This window comes from Onychostruthus taczanowskii, unplaced genomic scaffold (genome assembly GCF_017590055.1).
Source record: "Onychostruthus taczanowskii isolate IOZ18803 unplaced genomic scaffold, ASM1759005v1 scaffold43, whole genome shotgun sequence".
NCBI classification, from domain to species: Eukaryota; Metazoa; Chordata; class Aves; order Passeriformes; family Passeridae; genus Onychostruthus; species Onychostruthus taczanowskii.
The window spans coordinates 6,560,745-6,569,981 of NW_024501792.1; positions in this window are offsets into that span (position 1 = coordinate 6,560,745).

The following is a 9,237-nucleotide window of genomic DNA, read 5'->3' on the forward strand; positions in this document are numbered from 1 at the left end:
AAAGGCAGAGTTCTGTGTAGCTACAGCCCTGCCTCACTCTTGCTCAGCAGCAGCCACTCCTCCTGCTGCTGTTCCCGAAGTCCCTTGACAATCTAATGGTTGATCTTGCTGCTCCCCAGAAGTTCCCAGATATTGTCATGCCTCCTCTGCAGCAGGACCTGCTGTTGGTTGTTGTTGTCTCCTTTGGGATGTGTCTCTAAGGTCATCCTTTGGCTCAATGTCCAACTGACCATTTTGGCCTTCCCTTCCTCCTGGCTTCAGGAACTCATTCCATCTGTTCCCCAAGCAGGCTGCCTGGCAGCCTCAGCTGCACTTCACAGACTGTTAGGCTCAGGTTTTACTCGGGTTTGATTATTACTGCTGCTTTTACTTTAGACAGTGTCAGTAGGTGATTTGAAAGGAAACAGCACAGCACAATCCTTGTGCAAGGTAGAACATTCTGTGGTGCTTCACGCTGAGTCTCCTCATCTGCAGGTCCCCAAGAGCTCAAAGAGAGCATCATTTATTATCAGCACTAGTAAATGAAACTCACCCTCTCTCTGGGAATGCAGGTGAGGCAGAGAAAGAGGCAGGAAGCAGTCACCATTCTGCTTTTCCCAGAGGATAACCAAGGCAGAGACAGGCAAAGCAAGGCAGAAAGCCTGGTTTGATATCCTGACCCACTGAAGTCAGGCTCCCCTGGGAGCCATGCAGAAAGTGAGAGCACATTGTGTGAAGGAACTACAGCCCTGCTGAATTCCCTCTGCAGATAATGGCTGGGCTGGAGCCCACGGCGATAGGAGAGTGAGGAAGTGAGCAGGTTGTGTGCAATGATTGTTTATTTAGTCATCTCCCAAGAGCACTGAGGTCCCAAAGACACACAACAGGCTAATGAGGAATTCAGCACATCCCCTCCACATGTGTTCTGCTCTTTGTTCTGCTCTTTCCCTGGGAGAAGGGCTATCTTTGGCTGGTGTCTGAGGGCAGCTCATGGGCCTGTGGGGCCTGGCATTGTGAGATTCAGACAAAGCCTCCGTGGGAAGAGCTGGACCCAGGAGCCAAGCCTGCACTGCTGAGCAGGACTTTGTGCTCCATGAAGGCAGTGCCAAGGGGGACTGGAGCCCCTGAATCCCTGCGTCCCTCAGGAGCCCCCCAGCCCTGGGAGCAGCAGAGGTGGGTGGCAGCTTTGTCCTTGTTCCTCAGGGCAGCAGAGGGGGCTGGCAGTCCCACACTGCTCCCACTAAAGTTGTCATTCCTTTTGTGTGTGGCTGCTGCCATCAGAAGAAAAGAGCACGGAGCTTCCAGCAGGTTTTGTCGCTCAGCTGAGGCCTGCAGGTGCCTCAGGGCTCCCTTTGCAGGAGCACATTTCCCAGAGAACCGTGCACAAAGCCAGACCTTTCTTTGGAAGGTCAGCCCCTGAGGAAGGAAGGATGGCTGACGCCCAGAGTGAGCCCATGCAGGCAGTCACCCGAGGGCTCTGCCAGCAGGCAGGGAGCCGCTGCCACCCGGGGTGGGAGGAAGCAGCCTCAGGTGCCAGCTCGGCCTGCTCTGCGCGCCCCAGCACCGCAGGGCTGGAGAAGAGGGGACAGTGGCAGAGCAGCTCCTCCCAGCTCAGTTTGGCCAGGCCGCTCTGGGTGGCTCGCAGCTCCCCTCGGGAGGCAGCTGGCTCCAGAATCCCTGCCGGAATGGGAAGCAGGAATTCAGCCAGCTCTGAGTCAGGTTGTGTAGGTTGGCTCCTTATCTCTCTCAGTCTGATAAAGCCTGCCAGGCTGGGTAGATGAGACACTCCTCTGCCCTTCCTCTCACCATGTGTCCATACCCTGAGGTCTCTTTGTGCCAAAGTTTCCCATTTACAAAGATTTTATTCCAGAAACACTTTCTGAAGAGGAACTTGATTTATGCCCAAGCAGGCACCTCCAGCTCCTGCACCAAGATTTTTGGGAGGTCTCCATCACTCACACTGAGGTGAAACTTATCTGCACAACCTTTTCTGTAGATGTCCCAAAACGTGTTCTGTAGATGTCCTGCACGGTACTTTCTAAAAGTGTGAACTCTTACCTAGGCCTCATACATGGGTAAAGAACTTAAAATCAGTGTGTCTTTGCCATCAAACTATGGACAAAGCTCAGTAAAACTTCTGCTTCATGCTTGGAATCATAGAATGGTTTGAGCTGGAAGGGACCTTAAAGATCATCTGGTTCCACCCCCTGCAATAATCAGGAGGACCTTCCACTAGAAAAATTATACTTAACAACAACAAAAAAAAAGTTTAATCTTTTTTTGCAAATAGTGTGTGTTGTTAAATAACGTCCTAGAGATGCGTGGCTTTACCCCACACTGGGCAGGAGAGGAAAAACCAGTGTGGTGGCCCACTCCCCTCTGCTGGGCTGTGCAGGGACTGCTGGAGGCAACGCTGGCTGCTTGTGGTGGGAAAACCACTGGAAAACATGAAATAAAGGTGGAGGGTGACAGGGAGGGGGGGAAGGTGAAGCTTTGGGCAGGAAATGTTTTAGCATTTTCATGCCATACCTGCCTGAGCCTACAAAGATCCGTCCTGCTCCTCAAAATAGGGCCAGTGCTGTCAATTAAAAAAACACTCAATCTTTTGTCAAAACCTTTTGCACAGCAAATAGGGGAATCAGAGAGGCTGAGCTTTCCATGCAGTTGTGGTTGTTCTGCTGATATTTTGGGGATGGGGTGGCCACACATGGGAGCCAAAACAAGGGTGGTGGTAGCACTCCCTGTCTGTTGGCTTTAGCAGTTTTAGCTCAGATTTAAGACAGCTCAGATGAGAGCAGCATCTGGTCCAGGCACAGCAGGGAATTTTCTTGGCCTTGGCTCTGAGTGCTGCATAAGTCTTGGATAAATCACCCAAAGCAACAATCAGAGCCTTTCTGGCACCTCAGGGACTTTGCTGGGTGACAAGGTGTGTGCAGGCTATCAGCACAGATGAATCAATTCTCCACAAATGGGACAGTGCAGAATGCACAAGTTCCAGTGCTTTTGTCAGTGTGGAAACACCACAGCCCACGGCAATTTCCGTGCTGAGCTGACACAACCCAGTGCTCCTGCTCGGAAACGTTCTGCCATGGCAGCACCTGGGGGACTGCCAGAAGCCTCACCAGAACAAAGACCATGTCCATATGGTATCATATTTCCTGGGAAAGCTTATTTTTATGCTTTTTGACATGCCTACAATTCTGGTGTTATGCCTCATTTACGGGGGTACGTCCTGGGAAATCCAGGCAATAATTCCTGTGTCTGTTCCTGCACGGAGCAGCGGGACCCTGCAGTTGGCTGAGTTATGGCTGTGGTTGTCTGCACGCTGAGAAGGTTTTATAAAACTGAGATTACACTGATCTCCTTCATCTTGGGCTCAGATACATCAAACAGAGGATGAAATTCATGACTAACCAGGAAGTAAAGTAAATTTCATCCATCTGGGTGAAGCTTCTTTTCTCGTACAATTTTAGCACTAAGCAGCAGTAAAATTTGGAGTTGGTGTGTGGAGTGGCACAGGAAGAAGCCTCAGGCGGATCCAGGCAGAAAAGAAAGTTCCACTGAGGGCCTGTGGGGTGAATCCAACAGTTTTGCTGCAATTTTAGAGAGGTGTTGCTGCTCAGTGACAGCATGGGAGGGAGCCCTGTAGTGTCACTGAATACTGCATAACTGCAGGGAGGAGTGGAGGTTGCAGAGGACCCAGTTTGCCTCCCAGCAGCAGAGCCTCATTCCCAGGACTCCCTGAAAGGTTCCTGGCTCTGACCTGCAGCAGGTTTCACACAGGTCACAGCAAAACTCATCTGTTCGCTCCTTGGGAGGATTGGGAGCACTTTGAGGAAGGTCTGCCAGTTAAGGGTTCTCCAAAATGCTGGGCACTGCCCAGGCTCCCAGAATGGGAATGGGCATAGCCCCGGGGCTGCCAGAGCTCCAGGAGCCTTTGGACAGCACTGCCAGAGATGCCCAGGGTGGGATTGTTGGGGGGTCTGGGCAGGGCCAGGGGCTGCACTGGGTGATCCTGGTGGTCCCTCCCAACCTGGGTTATTCCATGGTTCTGTGAAAAGCCATTCTGCAGCTGAGTTCAGGAGCAGCAGCTGTCCCAGCTGCAGAGGGGCAGGGTCTGGCAGCAGTGCCTGCATGTCTCCTTCTTCCAGGGCATTCAGGTCCCACAGTGCAGCATCCTTCTCTGGGCACACGAGTGTGCTCCAAAGGGTGTCCCTGCTCCAGCCCCCCTGCAGGACAGGAGGGGGTGTGGAGAGGGCTGCCAGGCCCTGCTGTCACAGAGGCTTGAGGCACCTGAGCCCCACAGCAGAGGCTCCATCCTCTGCCTGTGGGAGCAGAGAGGAACACGGAGCCTCCCAGGGCCAGAAACTGCAGGAAGCAGGAGCAGGGGCACCCCAGAGCTTTGGCACTTTTTTTCCTCACTGTTTGAGCCAGGCACTGCTGCAGTTTTATATTTATGAACCCGTGCCGGGGGATTGCTGGAGAGGTCTTTAATTTCTTCTGGTTTCACTCTGAACATGCCTCTCTTGGGACAGAGGGAACATTTTCGGTGTTATTGAATGTCATTTCTGTGCAAACTGAACAGAGGAAAAATATTCTCATAATAACTGGAATATATGGAGGGTGGTAGCTCCTGGCTGCTGATTTTTTTTTCTCCCTCTGATGAGAGTTTCAAGGTCAGCTGGATCCACAGACACAAATATGCCAGGAACAAAATGTGCAGATGCTCAGGAGTGTGGGACAGCCACGCTGGCACTGTAAACAGCCCTGGCTCGTGGCCAGCACTGCCTGCACCCAGCATGCAGGAGGGCTCAGGAAAAAACACTTTATTCCAGCCAGATCAAGATTTATCTTTTCTCTCCGCTGCATCATTAAACGTGAGTTATTCGTATTTTTGTGGGAAAACCTGGATTCAGCACAACCTCAACATTTTATTTGGAGGATCAGGAAGGGTTTTATTTAGAACCCAAAGGCAATATCTGAGTGCATAACAGCACTGAATGAGTGGCTGGAACAAAAATAGGGAGGGAAAAATGGTTCTTTTCCTCATTCTGCTGCTGATTTATTGTGTAAACATAGACAAATCTTTCACTGTAGCTCTTGCAATTTCTTACACTCCCTCTCTTTTCCCTCCTAGATATGTCTGCTTTTGTCAGTTACTTGTGTGAACTAAATATCAGCCAGTCAGGCAAAAGCTGGCAATATCTTCCTCCAGCAGTCTCAGGCTGACTTAAAATATTAATGCATTTTATAATGTACTTATTTTTTGTAACTGTCAGTCGTTGTTACCAAGACAGGGGATTCCTTATAAATATTGAATGCTGCTGCAAGGTCTGCAAATAAAATTCTAGAAATGGTTCTCTCGAGCTCGCAAAAGACTGAAAAACTGCTGAAAATCTTGCTAATTTTAGTAAACTCTGTGGAAATCCGAGTTGCATAACTGTTTCTGGGGTTTTCTAATGAACAGCGATGGTTACAGTGGCGGGTTTGAATTCAAGCAGTGCATGCAGATTCCTCTCTGGCCACAGACACTTTGGGGACAAATGGAATGATTAGTCTCACTGTGTAGGACTCCCTTGAAGGTGTGGGTGCACCTCAGAAATCGGCTTGAAGGTCTATTATGTGTAAAAGAATAAAACCTAGTTGCAGAGGAGATCCAGTGCCCAGCCCAAGGGCTGGAATTGTGACAGAGCAGAAAATTCCCCTGTAGAGCGTTTCCAGCCCGTGCAGGGAAAGGGAGTGCAGCCAGGAGTGCTGTGCCAGGTGTGCCCAGCAGCTACTCCGTGCTCCTGCTGTGGCAGCAGGAATTCACATTTTGGTTCCTTGATTCACCCAAAGAATCCCAGAGCAAGACTGAACTGGGAGTAAGAGGGGGTGAGACCAGCTGCAAGGGCCAATCTGCTTTTAGTTCCTGAGAACGGATTGCAAATAGTTTCAAAACATGGCATTTACACACATTGCTGCTGCAGGGTCTCTCCTTGCTGCTTTTGCTCCACAGATTGTGCTTTCTGCTCACTGACCACAGGACGTGCTGGAAGAGGCTGGTTATGGTGCCCTGATCCCTCTCCAGGGGTTCCTGGCTCCCCTGATCCCTCTCCAGGGGATCCCTGGTTCACAGGGACACAATCCAGGCCTGGAGGGGAGCACACTGAGCTTTAGCTGAGCTGTTTCCAGTGCCCAAAGGCAACATTCAGTGTCTGACACTCATGCAGAGACATTTGTGGAATCTTGCAGAACCAATTAAATCCCCTGGAAGATTCTTCATAGGCAAATGAAGGAATTGCTGGCTCTACCTGCTCTCCCTCCTGCCAGTGCTGGGAAAGCCACGAGCTGGAGCTGAGATCCGTTTTCAGGGAAGAGGTTAATGAATGGCTGGTTTGAGAAACAGACTGTGCCTTCCTGTACCCACCCCTCCCATCCCCTCCCATCCCATCCCATCCCATCCCATCCCATCCCATCCCATCCCATCCCATCCCTCTGCAAAGGGGAAGCTCTGTGCTTTAAGAGAGAATTAATGTAGCAAGATCCCCACCTGGAAGAACCAAGGCATTTGCTTTTGTCACACACCTTTCCAGTTCTGACAGCTAACAGGGAAATTGTGTCCCTGGCTTGCCCTGATCAGTGTCTGGCTGGTGCCTCTGTGGTTGCTGAGCTGCAGGCGGGGAGAATCCCGGCTCTGGAGCGGAGCTGTGCTCGCAGGGGAGGTGGCACACAGGAGATGTCACACGGCCCTGTGCCACTCCCGGGATCCTCGTCCTGGCACCTACCGGGAACTTCAGCCTTAGGTGCTGCTGCTGCACCTGCAAAACAAGAGCTTAATTAGTGTTAATTACCAGAGCAGCTCGCTCAGAGCAGGACTAACCCACTGGGCGCTCCCGAAGGTAAAAGACCCACGGGCTCGGCCGGCGCGGTGCAGCGGGACAGCGGCGCATCCCTGCCGGGCTCGGATGGCATCCTCATTATCACATCAAAGCACGTCCAGCCTGGCTCCTCCACAGCCGAGCGGGGGAGTTGGCTGAGGAAACTTCCCCTCGCCTGCCTCTGCGCCTGCTTCCCAAGTTTCGTTTTGATTTTGGGGGCTGGATAAGCCCCAAACACAAAAGGAAGTCGAGACAGAGTGGGTGACTGTCACGTCAGGATTCTCAGAGCCTCAGCTCCCGTTCAGGCGAGTACCAGGGGAGGCTGGAGGCGGATGAGCAATCCTAGGAGCTGTTTCCAGCACTGCCTCTTACAACTCTGTTTTCTTCTGGTGGGGTGGCTGACAAACGGGAAGAGACATCTCTCATTCCAGAGATCAAATTGCACAACAAATTAAAACCCTCCCTGGAGGCACTGCTGCTCCCTCTCCTCTCAAAGCCAAAGCCTGCCCTGACTGCAGAGCAGGTGCCTGTGTCACCGGGGCTCACTGTTCCTTTGGGTGACGAGTGTCAGGGCCAGTCTGGCCTCAGCAGGGGCGGTGGCTCATTTATAGCCCGTGAAACCTCAGGGAAATGCCGGGAACTCCCCCACTGGCTCCCTGACAGATCACAAGTGGGGCCGCCCTGCTATGTTCTACAGGAACCTGCAAAAATCCAAAGTGTTCGTTTTAGGCAGTCTTTTGATATAGGTAGGATCCTCAGAGAGCAATTTAGTGACACTAAAATAAGATTAGAGCTTGTTCTTCCACAGCTTGTTGTTCTGCTTGCAGTTCCAGGAGCTGAGCATTCCACAGTTGCCATAAATCCCCCCTGTAAATAGCTCTGGTTGTCCTTTGAACAGTACAGCTGTTAGAGCTTATAAGCACCCCCAGGAAAATCAAGATGTTGCACTGATGTAAAATCTGTACCTCCATGCTCCTGGAATTGGATCCTTCAACCCATTCTAGCACAGGGTTTAATTTGGCTGCCTCCTGCTCCTACCTGTCTGTCTGCATCAGCTGGAAAGGAAGGAGCAGAGCTGCTCAGACTCAGAGCTGTGCATCCTGAATGCCACTGCCTGAGGTGAATCCCATCCTGAACAGAGAATCAATCCCTCTGCATTTCCATGTTTCCATCCCTGCCCAAAAATATCCAAACTGTGCTGCCATTTGGTGTTAAATCAGCCCTTCTGCAGCCTGCTGATCCCTGCAGCTCTGGAACGTATTTCAAACCTTTGAGGCCATTGGAAACTTTTTCACCACCTCAGCAGGGGCACAGTGATGTCACTGGAGTTGGTTTGCAGCTGAAAAACTGCTCTTGGGTCTGGCTGGTCTTTAATTAGTGCAAATTGGGAGATGTCTGTTGAAATAATATGTGAAACTCAGCAGAGTTTGCAGTGTAGGGATAAGGAAGCAAAAGCAGGGACTCGCATGGACCAGGGGAAGTTGATCCTGCCTGGTGATCAAAGAAAAGCTCCTGAAAGGCCTTTGGTGCTGATTGAAGCAGTGTCTCTCAAGAGCCCTGCTTGGTGTGGCCTTGGCTGTGCTTGGGTTGGTGCCCCAGCCCCTGTGACAGGCACAGAAAGGCACTTCCAGCGTGGGCTGGTTGGGGCTGGGGTCAGGAATTCTGCTCTGCTCCGAGCTGGCACCTGAGACAGGAGTGGGCACAGCGCTGTGCAATCCCACAAGGAGGGCAAGGGTCCCAACTATCCACCTGCCATGGACAAACGTCCTTAGGGGAGAAGCCTCTAAGCCTTTGTGTATTCTCCAGCTGGACAATCCATGGAGGATGTTGGGAAAAGTGGGATTTCTGCAGCCGCAGGGGCTGGGAGGGCTGTGAAAATCCAGAGCCACGTTTAACCCCTGGCATAACCCCGCTTGTGTGGTGGTTTTGGGGCTGGTTTGGAGGGATGGCCGCGGGGCCGGCAGATGGCAGTGCCTGTCAGAAGTCCACTGTCGGGAGAGCAGAATTCCAGCGCCGGGAGTGCAGAATTCCACTGTCTGGAGAGCAGAATTCCACTGTTGGGAGCGCAGAATTCCTGTGCCGGGAGGGAAGAATTCCAGTGCCGGGAGAGCAGAATTCCAGCGCCGGGAGCCCCGGGAATCTGCCCAAGCCGGGAAAGGTGTCAGGAACGTGCACGAAGCACGGAGCCACTCGAGCTGCTCTGCCACGGGAGCCGTGCGGGGCTGGCAGACACCCACCCACCCACCCAGCCAGCCGGCCGGCACGGCGGGGACCCCTCCGGGCCCCCTGTCCCCGGTCCCGTTCCCAGAGCGGCCGCTCGGGCCAAGCCCGCGGGCTGCGGGAGGGATGCTCCCCCAGCCCTGGCCGTGACACACCGGCCTTGCGGACACTCCGCTCC